The sequence below is a fragment of the Amia ocellicauda genome, chromosome 1 (genome assembly GCF_036373705.1).
Source record: "Amia ocellicauda isolate fAmiCal2 chromosome 1, fAmiCal2.hap1, whole genome shotgun sequence".
In the NCBI taxonomy this organism is placed as follows: Eukaryota; Metazoa; Chordata; class Actinopteri; order Amiiformes; family Amiidae; genus Amia; species Amia ocellicauda.
Window position 1 is genome coordinate 12,471,921 of NC_089850.1, and position 15,791 is coordinate 12,487,711.

A 15,791-nucleotide genomic window follows, 5' to 3' on the forward strand; every position below is an offset into this window, starting at 1 on the left:
GTGCCAAGTTTTATTTTGGTGTAGGTCTATTACAAGAGTAATCACAGAGTGTGTGGCATTATGGAAGCCATCCAGATAGTTAAGATGGAATTTTTGATTGTTTTTAAGACTTGAACCCTACCCCTTTGACATGATCATTATCACTCAACACTCCTACGGCATGCAACTATTCATTAAAAGATGGTATCGGCGTGCAACGCAGAGGTGAAGTTTTCAAACACAATCAGCACTGAAATATCAACGGACAGCATCTGTGATTCATTGCTCCTTCACTATTCTATATTGTTTCTACACAATTAGGGTAACTTCAAAAGATCAAGAACCGTGGAAGATATCATTTGGGTTTTGTCTGATGTAACTGGAGTGGACAAACTGGTCCAAGTCATGAGGTTTAATTTTGAAAACACGAACACACGAAAACATGCGTCAAGTTGGGTTTCCCAAGAAGCGAACACATCAGAATTAAGCAATTAAAAAAGGACAGCAAAGAATCCACCCCAGGCCATACACCTGGGATGTTAACAGGTGGATATTTTTTGATTGTGTATTATTTGCTGTTATTTCATTACAAGGAATTGCCTGACTAACAGCTGCAAATCAGAACTTAAGTTCAAGTACAAATTGACAGTCGTGATGTGATGCTTTTATATTTACCAGTGTAAGCTCAATTTCAGAGCAATCAATAGACCTTTACAAAGCCTTAAATATTATATTTTTTGGCAATTTCATTTGAAACAGCAATGACATAAAAAGCATGTGCCTTGCAAAGTGATTTCACAACAGAAATTGGCAATGAAGGTGTGTTTCAGGACACGACTGGACTATATGCTGACCTGCAAAGTCAGCACTGTCGACTTTGTTTCGTACCTCTTGGCAGCCTTTTCATAATCAGTGGAAACTGATCCAAATCTTATAATCTGACTGAAGGATACGTAACTAAGAAGTCTATAGAATTAGCACTAAACTAAATAATTATAAACTTCCACAAGCCTCTGCCATACCTTTAGAGTATCTGCTTGATGTCACAGCCACATTCCCTGCTAAAGATACTGTCATTCACTGCATTTCAAAAGGTGTGTCTGTGGGAAATAAGGAAAACATACCTTGTGATGGTCTACTGTGAACAGCAGATAGATAGGCTGCAGAAATCCTGATTTGGGTTTTTGACATTTTGAGAAACATACATCCATGTTGTTTTGTTTTATTATAATTTGTCTGATTCACAATGTAATTATTCATGAATTTGCAATTGCTGTTGTTTGAAAACTGTGATACAGTACTTTTTCTAGTAGGCACTTTCCAGTTAGCTCCAGGGAAGCAGTGCTTTAACAATCTGCTAAACAGAGTTTGCCATTATTTCTTCCTGTCAAAACATAGTCAACAGCTATGTGGTATCTGGAATCATAACATGTAGTGAGCAATAACTGTTATATAATAACTTTATAAAGTTGTCAAATGTGCTGGAAATGAATAATGCTTCAGCTAATTTATTTTAGTTCCTTTACGAGGGCTGGAATCCGTTAGAAATTTAACGAAATCTATGTCAGAGCCTCACTTCTCTTCCGAAGACTGTCTGAATTGGGAACTGTGGATGTTAAGCATTTGCTTCAGGTGACTGAATCCCTAAAAGGTCTCTATCATGATATCCCTCAGCCGTATCCAGTGTCAGTGCACACTCTGCAACACCGTGACTGACAGATTCCATCACAGCCTTTCTCTACTGTTATGTAGGGCAATAGCACCAGATCATTATAATTCTCATTTGATCCTTTATCCTTTAAGCACATGAATGACATTTACATGTCTTTCTCAGGGGCTGTTTACTTTTGGCCACTTGGCTATAAAGCCCTGCTGAGTAAAAGATGCAAGAAATTGGGGGCCTAAATAAATAATATCTGTGTATGCAAGAGAAAGAGTGTTTCCTGCATACATGCCTGCTGTTTATGCAGCACAAAACATGATATTCAGAAATAGGCTTAACCCCACACAATTATACTTATCACAGGTATTTATTTATTTATTTTCCTGTTTATTCTTTTTTTGTACCTCTCTGTTGAAGATCTCCTTAACTCAGCATGCACTGATTTAAGTGTGCAGAATATGTCATTTGTAAAGAAATTATTGAAAATAAGAGGTATTAAGGAAGCACCCAGGGCTTTGGGTAGAGGACAGCACCTCTGTAGAGAACTGTAATTGTGATAAATAAGTATTTAATTGAACACTCTTTATTTAATTGAAGCCCTGATGATTCAATCCTCACCAACAATACAATTTCCAACAAGTTCTCTACAGAGATAGATAAATGCAAATTGCACTGTTAATTTTGAACTACTTCTGGATGCTGAAGAGGCAAAAAAGAGGCAACAAAACTAACTTTCCAAGATAAGTCTTGCCAAGACTCAACACATCTTCTGCTGGAATAAAATGAGTCCCCAGCAAGAGAATAGAAAACATTTGTGGATTTAGTCTAAGATAGGAAATGATGTAATTCTCTCATGAAATATGCAGTCCTGGAGAAATCCATTTTGAATGGTGGGTCACTGTGCAGTGCTTTGAGCCAATCTGCTGGAATGTCTCCGCATGAGGATAGAGTTATAAGAGCGATCCGTCACACTGCGGTTCCTAGCAGTAGGGGGCTCACTTTTCCCTTACATGTGTACAATATAAGAGCCTCCTCTTGTTTTACAGCTGATTGATTCAAATAAAGGGATAATGTGGGACTTCAAAGGGCTTATATTGATTGCAACTGGCAGTTTCATTCCTCCCCTAAAGGGTTTTCTTTTTTGGTTTAATTTGAAAAAAACAAATCTCTCTAAATTTTTTACAGATTTATTTGAAGGGAAATTACCAAATTTCTTGTGGAGGTTTCGAGGTTTATTAATGATTGTTTCAGCCAAAGCATTTGGATGTAAAAGTGGGTGTTGTGTAAAAAGTCATATTCAGTTTCATAGGTTCATTTGTTAAGATTACTTTCTTTTTAAAGTTGATGCAGAACTTGGAAGAAATACAAGGAAAACAACTCAATGGCTTTGTGGAGCTGCATGTAGCTTTCCATATATGTGTGTGTGTGTGTGTGTGTGTGTATATATATATATATATATATATACACACTTTAGGTTTGTTATATATTGTCAATGCAGGTTTTTGCAAGTATTTTAAAAAATAGTACTATAGAAAATAATTAGCGACCATGTCAGGGTAGGATGAAATGTACACACACAAAAAGAAAAAGCACATGGCGACTTTGTTTATTAATTTTTTAATAATAATAATACAAAGTATACTTATTTATTTTTAAAGAAGCTTCTTCCATGCCCAAAATGCCTCGAAATTAGTAACTTATATGAACTCTTGGCCAAAACTTTCAGTTTCACTTTACAGCTAAGAACACATTTAAAACGTCTGCAACAAGCAAAGAAAAATAGAAACAAATATGTAGAGGAGGAGCCAGTGATATGACGTCAATGTTGTAATTCATATTCTGCTCAAAAGTAAACCTGAGAAGAAACATAGGCATATAGCAAATAAAATTATAACTCTTTCAGAAGGTAGATTGGATGAAGAAGGAAAAATTACCTTTGGAAGTCCTCTTACATTCAAGAATGTTGCTTAAGATGTCATTTATTTAGTTATTTATTTTGTGTGCTTGAGATTTTGGAGTATGCCATTGCAGTTTGGAACAGGAAACTTACTTTAAAGGTTAACAACATTAGAGTATTCATAATTTTAAATGCAGTGTTGAGATAGATGAATAGATATATGCAAGGATACCTCCCTTCTGGATTACATTATTATTATTTTATTTTAAATATGTGAGCTATTGTATCCATTGATGTACAGCTTCCCTTAGAAGAATAATTTCCATTTTCGGGCAGTAGAGTACACATGCTTGCATTCTTGCAATGATGTCAATTTACACATCCTACTTTAAAACATAATAGCGGCTGTGGGAAGAAAAAAGGGGCATGGAAAAAAAAACATTTTAAAGACACCTAGTTTACTAACTTCAATTTCTACATAAAGAACATTTTCACTTCTCCTAAATGTCTAGTTGAACTGACACATCCCCAAACATTTTACCTTTAATTAAGATACACATATATAACATTGATCAACTCAGGAGTATTTAATTACTGAAGAGTATCATCTTCAGACGAATACAAAAATGTGTACTCCCCTGTGCCAGAGAATATTGAACTGTCAAGGATTTTGTCAATATCAGACAGAATTGAAGGCTAGCTTAACATTGACAAACTTTGCACCTGACATTTTCATATCTTGTGCTGCTTTTTCCGCTTAATTTATTTATCAGCCACATTCAAAATTGTTTTAACCTAATCTGTCACGACAAAAAGGTACTTTTCTCTCAGAATTAGTTGGTTCATTCACATTTATTTCCATTTCTTCCCTGTACTGTTCCATTTTCTGGCCTGTCCAAATCCTAGAGGAAGGAAGGTGAATTCAGGTAGCTCAACGGGACAGGTTCCCACACCCTGTGTAAACACTACTGCAAAGCATCTTCTAGATAAATCTCTCCTTTTAGCTGACTGTCAGGCAAGTTTATGGACTGGAACATCCCCATCTTTTGAAGTTGCTACTGATGTTTGCCCGTAAAGAAGAGTAAACAGCAAACAACAATGGCCGGGTATAATTAATCGGGAGATTTTTTGTTTCACCAGTAGCTTGTTAAACCCTAAACAAGCTCTAATGTTATCTGTACAAACAAATATTTGCTATGGAGCCAATTCATTAGTTAAAGTTCACTGAGCTGATAATGGTAGTATGATAGTAACATTTAATCAAATCTGAAGTGCTGTTACCTCTTTGAAGTGTGAGCAATTTAATCCAATATAATTGGAAAATTGTTGTTTCTTTTGCCACTAAATGAAATAAGTTGCATTGAAACTGGTTACAGAGTGATAATCAGACATCAGAAGATTGCAGAATTAAATAAATATACAATACTGTGCAAAAGTTTTAGGCAGGTGGGAGAAAATGCTGTAAAGTAAGAATGCTTTCAAAAATAGACATGTTAATAGATTATATTTATCAATTAACTAAATGCAAAGTGAGTGAACAGAAGAAAAATATAAATCAAATCCATATTTGGTGTGACCACCCTTTGCCTTCAAAACAGCATCAATTCTTCTAGGTACACTTGCACACAGTTTTTGAAGGAACTCAGCAGGTAGATTGGCCCAAACATCTTGGAGAACTAACCACAGTACTTCTCTCTCTTCATGTAATCCCAGACAGACTCAATGATGTTGAGATCAGGGCTCTGTGGGGGCCATACCATCACTTCCAGGACTCCTCGTTCTTCTTTCTGCTGAAGATAGTTCTTAATGACTGTCGCTGTATGTTTGGGGTCGTTTTCATGCTGCAGAATAAATTTGGGGCCAATCAGATGCCTCCTTGATGGTATTACATGATGGATTTGCCTGTACTTCTCAGCCTTGAGGAGACCATTAATTCTGACCAAATCCATTTGCAGAAATGCAGCCCCAAACTTGCAGGGAACCTCCACCATGCTTCACTGTTGCCTGCAGACACTCATTTGTGTACCGCTCTCCAGCCCTTCAGTGAACTTTCACATTTTTACTCATCCGTCCAGAGCACCTGCTGCCATTTTTCTGCACTCCAGTTCCTGTGTTTTCGTTCATAGTGGTGTCGCTTGGCCTTGTTTCCACGTCGGAGGTATGTATTTTTGACCACAAGTCTTCCATGAAGGCCACTTCTAACCAGACTTCTCCAGACAGTAGATGGGTGTACCAGGGTCCCACTGTTTTTTGCCAATTATATATATTATAAGTACTGGTACCCATAATCATAAAATATTAAAACAGGCGCTGCAGCAGCTCCACCCAGTAGAGTATTAAGCCAGCTATACCAGAAGACCCGGTCTCCAACTCTGGAGGCTTAACACTATACTGATTTTCTGAGGGTTATGTCACTTGTAATGTCCTCATATACCATAGGAGCCCCATTACGCTTTAAATCATGCCCAAGACTATCCCTGAGTTCTGAGGCTGAATCTTTTCTTTCTGAGTGGCTATACCATCTCCACTAATTTATTTAGCATTTAGCACTTATTGGTATTCAGCATCAATAGTGAAAGTAAAACTGGAGCAGAATCTATGATTTTTTGGGTAATTTTCATCCAAAGCATCATCCTGAGATTCACGGGTTGGGAGTTTTGAATTGGAGGTAAAAAAATGTACATGCAGTGCATCTTCAATGGTGATTTTCTTCAATGTATATTACGAAAACTATCTTTTATGGACATTTTGGACTGTTTGAAAAAAAAGATCAAAGCATGTGGAAACATCTCGGGGAAGCCTTCATTCAGCAGTGGACCAATATGGGGTGATGGTGATGGTGATGATATATATATATATATACCGTGCAATTTCAAAGTTTTGAATACACAAAGTTTCAAAATATAATAGAAATCAATAATAATAGAAATCAATGGCAATATTGTGAACCGTAAGGTATGACTCCACCAGCTGTAGCATAACGTGAAACGCAGCCTGAAGCGGCGTGACTAACCATTCGCGTCAGAGCGACCAGCCATTTCAGTTCTGTTCATAAGAACATAAGAAAGTTTACAAACAAGAGGAGGCCATTCGACCCATCAAGTGATCCAAGGATCCTATACAGTCTATTTTTGAATGTTCCCAAATTTTCAGCTTCAGCCACATCGCTGGGGAGTTTGTTCCAGATTGTGACGACTCTGTGTAAATAAGTGTCTCCTGTTTTCTGTCTTGATTGCCTTGAAGCCCAGTTTCCATTTGTGTCCCCGGGTGCGTGTGTCCCTGCTGATCTGGAAAAGCTCCTCTGGTTTGATGTGGTCGATGCCTTTCATGATTTTGAAGACTTGAATCAAGTCCCCACGTAGTCTCCTCTGTTCCAGGTGAAAAGGTTCAGTTCCCTCAGTCTCTCAGTAGGACATTCCCTTCAGACCTGGAATAAGTCTGGTTGCTCTCCTCTGAACTGCCTCTAGAGCAGCGATATCTTTCTTGAAGTGTGGAGCCCAGAACTGTCCACAGTATCCAGATGAGCTCTAACCAGTGCATTGTACAGTCTGAACATCACTGCCCTTGTTCTCAATTCTACACTTCTCACAATATACCCTTGCATTCTGTTTGCCTTTTTTATTGCTTCCCCACATTGTTTGGATGGGGAGAGTGAGGAGTCCACGTAGACTCCTAGGTCTTTCTCATGCGTGACTTCATCTAGTTCTATACCTCCCATAGTGTAATTATAGTGGACATTTGTATTACCTGCATGTATTACCTTGCACTTGTCCACATTGAATTTCATCTGCCAGGTGTCGGCCCACAGCTGAATATTATCTAAGTCCCTTTGAATAGCCTGTGCTGCTGAGAGTGTATCTGCTGAGCCACCTATTTTACTATCATCTGCAAATTTGACAAGTTTGCTAACCCAGAGTCCAGATCATTAATATAGATTAGAAAAAGCAAAGGCCCGAGTACTGATCCCTGTGGAACTCCACTAACAACCTCACTCCAGTTTGAAGCAACTCCTCTAATCGACACCCTCTGTTTCTATACATCAACCAACTCATAATCCATCTACTTACATTACCCTGAATGACTACAGCTTCCAATTTGATGATCAGTCTTTGGTGTGGAAACTTATAAAAAGCTTTCTGAAAATCTAAGTATACCATATTGTAGCAACCTAGCCTTTTAATGGTTGATGTTGTAATTAAAGCAAAATAAGCAGAAGTCTTCCAAATCAAAACTGGTGTTTATTGATCTTTTCAAAGAGGTACATCCACTTTCCCCCTTTATCCCTAAGATTCAAATAAACTTCACACAGATCTGTCTTTCTTTAGCAAACTCCTGCTCAACTCTCCGAGTGGCACGCCACCACACCCTTATATATCCCCTTATCTGTTGACTCCCTCCCGTCCAATCACTGCTTTCAGGCTATACCACCCGGAGACGGGGGAGCCACACAAACACAATAACCCACAAACATCCCTTCCTAACCCAACACAATAACACCCCACATGTAACACACATTCACACTCATGCACACACACAGACAGGGTCCCCGAACTGACCCACCCACCCTGCAGACAAACCTTTACATCCCTCCCCCCCCATCCTTGGGCTGCCCTACTTACACACAGACACCAGCCAGGATCGCTACAATATCATATGCTTTCACATGATCTACAGCTGCAGTTGCATGTTATAAAAAAAACTAATAAATTAGTAAGACATGATCTGCCTCGTCTAAACCCATATTGACTATCTCCAAGAATATGGTTTTCATTAAGATGCTCCTCTATTTTTCTGTCTAATCATTTTTTACAACATTTTACAGGTGATGCAGGTGAGACTAATTGGTCTGTAATTTCCTTTCTCAGTTTTGTCCCCTTTCTTGTGGATTGGTATGACATTTGCTGTCTTCCAGTCAGTCGGCACATCCCCTGTTCTAAGTGTCATTTGGAATATTTGAGTTAGTAGCCTATAAATAATTTCACTAATTTCTTTAAGTACTGTTGGAAATATCCCATCTGGCCCAGGTGATTTGTTTGTTTTTAATTCTGCTAGTCCCTTTAGTACCTCCTCCTCATTTATCCTGATCTCTCTTAGGGTTTGACTGGACTGATTGTTAACCTGTGGCACGTTATCCGATTTTTCTTTTGTAAAAACATCTGTGAAATACACATTTAGAACATTTGCCACATCTTGTTTGTTTTCTAAGATACTTCCATTTTTAACCTTTATCTGTTTCATTTCCTCCTTTATTGACCTCTTGCTGTTGTAGTATTGAAAAAAGCTCTTTGCATTCTTTTAGCTCCAAGAGCTGTTTCTTTCTATTTTCCTCTTTGCTTTCCTAATCCCTTTCTTAAGATCTCTTTGCAGTTCAATATATTCTTTGTATTTGGTGTCATCCCTATCCCTTTTGTATGTGCTATACAACATTGTCTTGATATTTTTTTTGCATACTTCATATTAAACCATTTTTGCCAATGTTTTTTGTTCCTCAATTTGCTAAGTTTTGGTACAAATTTCTCCTGAGCCTCAAGTAGTATATTCTTCAAATATAACCATCCATTTTCAACTGAACCTGTATCCAGTGTGCTCCAGTCTAACTCTTCTAAGTGCCGCCTCATACCTTCAAGGTTTGCATTTCTAAAATTGTAGACCATTGTTTTAGACTTGTTTTTTTTAAGTATGCCTTGTGCTCACAGTTTGCCTTTGGTTCTCAAACTAGTGTCCCTCTGACTCTTGGTCATTTGAAAATATTTGAAAATATCAAATCAATGAATGCTCTCTCTCTGTTTGGTTCCCTGAAAAATTGAGTTAAATAGTAGTCATTTACCATCTCAGCCATTTCTGTCTCTGCTTCTATAGTCTGGACTGGGCTTTCCCAGTCTATGTTTGGGAAATTGAAATCCCCCATTATAACAGCCACATCCTTGCTACATGCAGTCCTGATTACACTGTACAATGCAACATATTTCTGAATATCTGAATTGGGTGGTCTGTAACACATTCCCACTACTAATCCTCCAGCTCTTTTATTGAAAAGGTTAACCCACAAAGACTCTGTTCCGTTACTAGGATCTAATTTGAGTTCTTCTGCCTCAGTGTCATTTCTGACATATAATGCTACCCCACCCTCTCTCCTAAACTGTGTATCCTTTCAACTCGTATTCATCCCCATCATTGTCTGTAAGCCATGTTTCCATCACTCCTACAACATCATAGTCACACGCCAGCTCTGTGGCTACTAGGTCTAACATCATGTTCCTTATACTCCTGGCATTGAGGTACAAACATTTCAGGACTTTCCTACCAGCAGTTTCCCTTTGTTTTCGTTCCCATTGTCAGAGCTCCCTGCCCCCCTGGTCCCTAGTTTAAAAGATTCTCAATTACTCTGCACATATGCTCTCTCAATGCATTAACCCCCCTTCTGTTTAGATGTAGACCGTCCGGTTTGTACACGTCCCATCTATCCCAGAAGAAAGACAAATGCCTCATCAATCTAAAGCCCTATATATATTTAGTGAAAATATATGGATAGGTGAATTTCTACAATATATTTTCAACATTTAAAACAAATATATGGATATCTTTGTCTTCCCTAGGCCGTTGTCCACCTTCGGTGCCAAGGTGCTATAATTTGAATTGCAAGATTGCGTTTACATTTCAAGAATTTGAAGAAATATCAGCATTTTCAGTGTTTAAATCAAGATATCGAGACCCGGGTCGCCATATCGGTATGTACCAAGGCTGATCTCGAACTAACGCTTCTGATTGGCTGACAAGCAAATCGCAATCTCCGATTATACCCAAAGTTGCCCCATCACAAAATATATTATTTTTTTGTAGTAGTTTTCTTTGTGGGTGGTTTAGGATAATTACAAAGCAATGATTAATATAAGCTCTATTATGATTCTGTATTGTGATACTGTTATTATTTCACAGACAACCAATATATAATATATATTTATAACTGAAAAACAATATATATATATTATATAATTCTATAAAAGAGACCAGTTTTGGTATATAAAACAATATAACAAACATTTTTACCATATATCAATACATATAATTTCCCATATAATATATTTGTGCTATATTAATAATATTTTAGCAGTATTTTAAATCAACAGCAAAAGGATAACATTTATGTATGTAATTTAAAAAAAAATGTTACTTAGCTGTTTCTATATGTTACATCGTTGTAACATATGTTATTATTATTTATTTAAACATGGGGGTGGTGTAGAACACATTTAAAAGGACATGGGAATTTTTCAACCAACATGGGGGGGTTAAGATTAAGGCTTTAGCAAGAATTAAATCGACAGCATAACGTTTCTGTAATTGTGCAGTTAATGTTATTATGTTTAAAATGTTGCTTTACTTTTTACATTGTGCTTCTAACATTTTATATAAATAAATGTATGTATTTTGAGCGAGTGGGGAGATAATGTTTAAAATAAATTAATCTTAATCTAACACCCCTACTACATAGGCAATGGACTCATTATTAGACTAATAATAAATAAATAGTACTAAGATCCAAGGAATTAAAAAAATGTTGATTTTAATCCTTTCAAATGCAGTGTTGTGCAATATAACAGGTAGTACCAGTGATACTTTATGATATAAAGTAGTACCAAGATATCTTAATATACCAATATATTTATTCATTGTTATATAACAAATCCAGTCAGTTTTAAAAGTAGTTTTTTAAATGTTTAAACTAATTTTCTTTAATGATTTTGTTAAGCAGGTTACAAACGGTTAAGCAAGTGATTTCAGGATATATGAAACCCTTAAAATAAAAGAAAAATCACAGTTTTGATTCATTCAGAATGAGAAAAAGAGAATTGCAAGACTCAGAAGTTTAAAGGGAAAGGAACCGGCTGGTTTTAAGGCAAACCACAGTGTGGTGAATCTCTGTTTGAGTAAGATCTGCTTCAAATAAAAACTGATTTACCCTCCTAAATTTAGTCTCCTAAATTACATATTCTTTACAACATTGTACAAATTCAGGAAATATGAATGCTTCGTTCTTATTTTGTAATGTGAAACTCCTTTGGCATAAAGTTGTTATAAAAGCAAACACCTGTGATGATTCCTGCAGAGCCCATCAATCTTCCTTTATCCTGGCCTTCAACACCAGTGGCAGGATTATAGAATGTCCTGTGTATCACTTCCATGCTAAGACAATAAAGAATATAATGGTTCTGTCAGACCGGGAGTTAAAAAAAACAACATGTCTGTAAGTCTCAGGTGTTTGTAATATGTAAATGCCCCAGTTTTGTTGAAGAAGACGCTGTGGTGCACTTTGTATCTCATATCGTGTACAAACATGTGCCTCTGGAGTTCTGTAATACAACAGCATTATCATGGGAGTGTTTTTTAAACATCTGTAGAGTCTGCTAAGAAACTAACCACATAATGACATTTTGTTTATCTTTTCTTCCCAAATGGTAAACTGTACAAAGTTCATGTCTATTATTATTATTATTATTATTATTATTATTATTATTATTATTATTATTATAAAGACGAAGCAAATAAGACTACTGCCTGCACATTTATAGAAACTATACTTATTATATGGTGTTTTTATGTATGTATGTATGTATTTATTTATTTATATAAGAGAGTCTTTATAAACTCTACTGATGTCTTTCTGTTTAACTTTACTGCAAAACCCCAGGCAAACTGTATTTCAGGTATTCTGGTGGTATGATAATAAACTGTACTGGATTGCAGATCCATACCCATTACTAGATGTCAAATTAAGGTTACTAGATCAATAAACCAATGGCCTTTTCCCTTTGATAACATATTATGTAGGTTTGTAATGTAATACAGAGAAAAACACACATGTCTCTCTTTGACAGCTGTGTAAGGATACTTTTGCCATTCTGCTTTGGATTGCATTTACTGTACTCCATTTATACTCCTAGCAACAGTGTAGCTGCACTTCGGTTAGGTTTTTGATATAAAGTATAGTGTTATGATCCTTGTCCACCCTGTAAGGCACCTTGGAGAAAAGTGCTAGACAAATTAACACAAAGTTTTGTGTCTTGGTTGTCATTTGCAATCCCCTATTCATATACAACAGATAAACATCAATTGGGTTACTTGTGCTAAATGTTAGTTTATCTGGTGAAAATTGACTATCTGCAGTTCTTTACTCACAGACATTTTAATAGTTAAAAATATATACTATTGCGAATTAAATGTTAAATTTCAATTTCAATTCAGCTTCCATTATGTTGTATTGTAATCCCACTCCCACATGATAACTGCTGTTCATATAGCATGATTTGAATGTGCGAGTCAGGAAAATTAATAATGCTCAAGATGTGGCATGTTTGTTTTGTTCTGCACGTTGGGACACATTTCACGTGGTCTTCAATCATCAGCAGTAGAGCCCAATGTTATTTTGGCAGGGCACTGTATCCTATGTGCAGAAATCCAATAAATGCGACCCACTTTACCAAAATTAAAGAGAGATACTGTGTTGCCAACAGCTGTGTGAATTCCATGTGCAGTTTAACAGGGATGGAAAGGAAGGACATCTTTAAAAATGGATGACAAGTTGGGAAACTGAAACTTTGCAATGGAAACTGATAGTCTCTCAAAAAGGCCTCCTCCATTCCAGTGTCACTTGAATCAGGATGAGGTAAAAGGACTTCCTCTTTCTCCCTGACATATATCTTTTGTCCACAGAGGAGAATGAATGAAGTAATATAAGCCAGGAGCAGATAACACAAGGAGAATGTGGAGGTTGACTGTTGTCACTGGCATTTCCCATGAAGCTGTAAAACTTTTTCAGAGCAGACCTGGCACTTTATCTAACCAGCAGGTATCATGCAATTGAATTGATCGTAGGTGTCCGAATTCCAGTCTTTGATGAGTTTACTCACTTTGAATCTTGAACTCGAACTAGATTATTTCACGTAAAGTCACTCATTGCCTTCTTTTGCAAATGTCTTGTTGTTAAGCTCTGATTCAGCCTAGAGAAATTTACAGATTTGATTGCCACTCCAGTGATTTAACTGTAAATTGTATAGCTGACATAATAGCTTTCCCTCATTTGCTATGTGTATAATATATCAAGCCTTTTTGTGATGGAGCTCTCTTTCATGTCCTGACAGGGAAATGAATGACCGCATGTGCGCCGAGTGAATGAAAGCACTGCCTCTGTTGCTTCATCGCTGTGCGATTGTGCTTCAGTCCTGAGAGAACAGACATGGAAAAATCGGTGAATGAACCAGCATGTGGTTTCATGGCATGCCCTCTGTTATTTAAGGCACCTGGAGTCTATGCTTATTTAAGGGAAAAAATGTGATACTTGGCACCGAAAGTATGTATTTAGTTTGCTTGTGACGTTGCACACATGATGTAGGAGTTTGGGTGAAGTTTCACTGAAGTGACGTTAGAATAAAGCCTTTCATTATGTAAAAAGGAAGAGAATACGCAAAATAAAGTCAAATTCGATATCTCTTCATTGTAGCAATATCGACCTTTTGAAAACAAAGCCAAAAGTATGCAATATTTACATTTTTATGTTGGGTTTTTTTGATTTAAAAAGGCCAAAAATATCTCTTGTGCAAAAGTGTTTTGAATACATCCTTATTATCTAAAACAATGTTATTTCCTTTTCAGGTTCTGAAGGCATGTAGAAAGGAGACTGCGTGTGCAGCAACGCTTCAGTCATGCTTTTCACAATGTTTACCTCATTAAGGTTTTAATACCATGGACGATATGGGCTTGCAACTGAAAGAAAAGGGCTCATCAGGCACTTTAGTGCAGATTAAGCATTTATTTAGTTATGGCCTATGCTGGAATGGTTATTTTGGCTATTAAGATGTGTTGATGGTGTGTGTGGGGGGGGGGGGATCGTTTTTTGATGGTAGGAGCTGACAGATGGGTCACAAAGGTCAAAACAGCCTTCAAGTTTGATGTGTTGAGTTCTAAGAAAAAGCAGCAAGTCAAAATAAAAGGGACTCTGGTGACTGAAGGAGAGGTGTACTAGGAATTAGAGGATTTCTGTATTCCTCAAAGACAAAGCAGAGGCCATTTACCCCCAAAAAATAATTATAAATGATCAGAAGGAGATAGTTGTCAGTGCTGTGTTTGTTCTTCACTTCTTTAGCACCACATCTCTTGCACTAAACCAGAAACCTGTCCGAATAATGGCTAGCTTCCATTCTGAAAGGGATGTTTGCAGTGTATCGTGTTACATTTCTCATTTACCTGCAGCGAGCTACCAGGCATTGGCAAACAAGAGATGACTTTTGTGAGAATCTCTTAGCGGGCTAATGAAGCTGTAAAAGCATTATGACAGGTAAGCATTTTTGCATGCTCTTTCAATGAGAGGGAATGACCGTAATTGTGACTGATAATTGTTTTTATAGAGAATCTCATATACATCTGACTAGCAAATGCTGTTGAAAATCATTTTAATTTTAGGTGCATGTCAATTTTGTTGAAGAAAGATATGTATTTCAAATTTAAAGCATTATAAAAAATGTGTTTGATTACTTCAAAAGGTTTCAAATACTCATTTTGTTGGTCAGTTGTGGAAAACTGGCTAGGAGCAGACCAAGAAAATGCTTTCATTAAAAATGTAACAAAAAGATTAATTCCAATATACTGATCATTTTAAATGCTATGGAAATGTTTTGGGTATGTGGGAAAAACAATATAATCATGGTGCAATTTGTATTTTCAGTCATGCAAAGTGTGAAACTGTTTCTTGACTACCACATTTTAACAGCACAAACTTCACAAAGAAAATTTCAGCACACATCATATTTTATTTCTTACTGAAAAATTACCTATTTACTAGGAACATGAGAAGTCACATTTTATAAAAAATAATATTGTAAAGAATACTTTGGAATTATTAATCAATCAACCAGTCAATAAATAAATAAACAAACAAACATGCTTTCAGTTACATATCAGCTGAATATGAGTTAAGGCTTTAAATGGAGAACGATGGAGACATTTTTTCTATGTAATATTGGTTTCCTGTCACCCTTCTTTTGTTCCTTCTTTTACTTTGAGTCTCAGGGTAACCCTCCTTTGGTGTTGAAGAGGTCTTCCTCTTATTCAGTGTTAAATGTCTCATACCCTGCTGTTAATATTCTTCATACATCTGTATTGCATATCATTTTTGGAATAGTTATAGCGAAACAAGTTACTCCCGTTGTCTTTTTGATTGAGCTGTATTGGACAGTAATGTTTTTGTGCTGTTCTTCG

General features: G+C 36.6%; 1 protein-coding gene and 1 long non-coding RNA gene across 2 annotated transcripts in view; one reads left to right on the forward strand and one right to left on the reverse strand.

Moving 5' to 3' along the window:
- The window catches only part of LOC136759740 (uncharacterized), a 60,789-nt gene extending 46,149 nt beyond the window's left edge, over positions 1 to 14,640 (forward strand). Inside the window, exons 2-3 of the long non-coding RNA XR_010820108.1 lie at positions 13,679 to 13,785; positions 14,190 to 14,640. This is a non-coding gene — a long non-coding RNA (uncharacterized LOC136759740). The remainder of the gene's footprint in view (positions 1 to 13,678; positions 13,786 to 14,189) is intronic.
- The window catches only part of LOC136767666 (protein CEBPZOS), a 398,863-nt gene that overhangs the window by 190,342 nt on the left and 192,730 nt on the right, over positions 1 to 15,791 (reverse strand). The gene's annotated exons all lie outside the window — the stretch shown is intronic.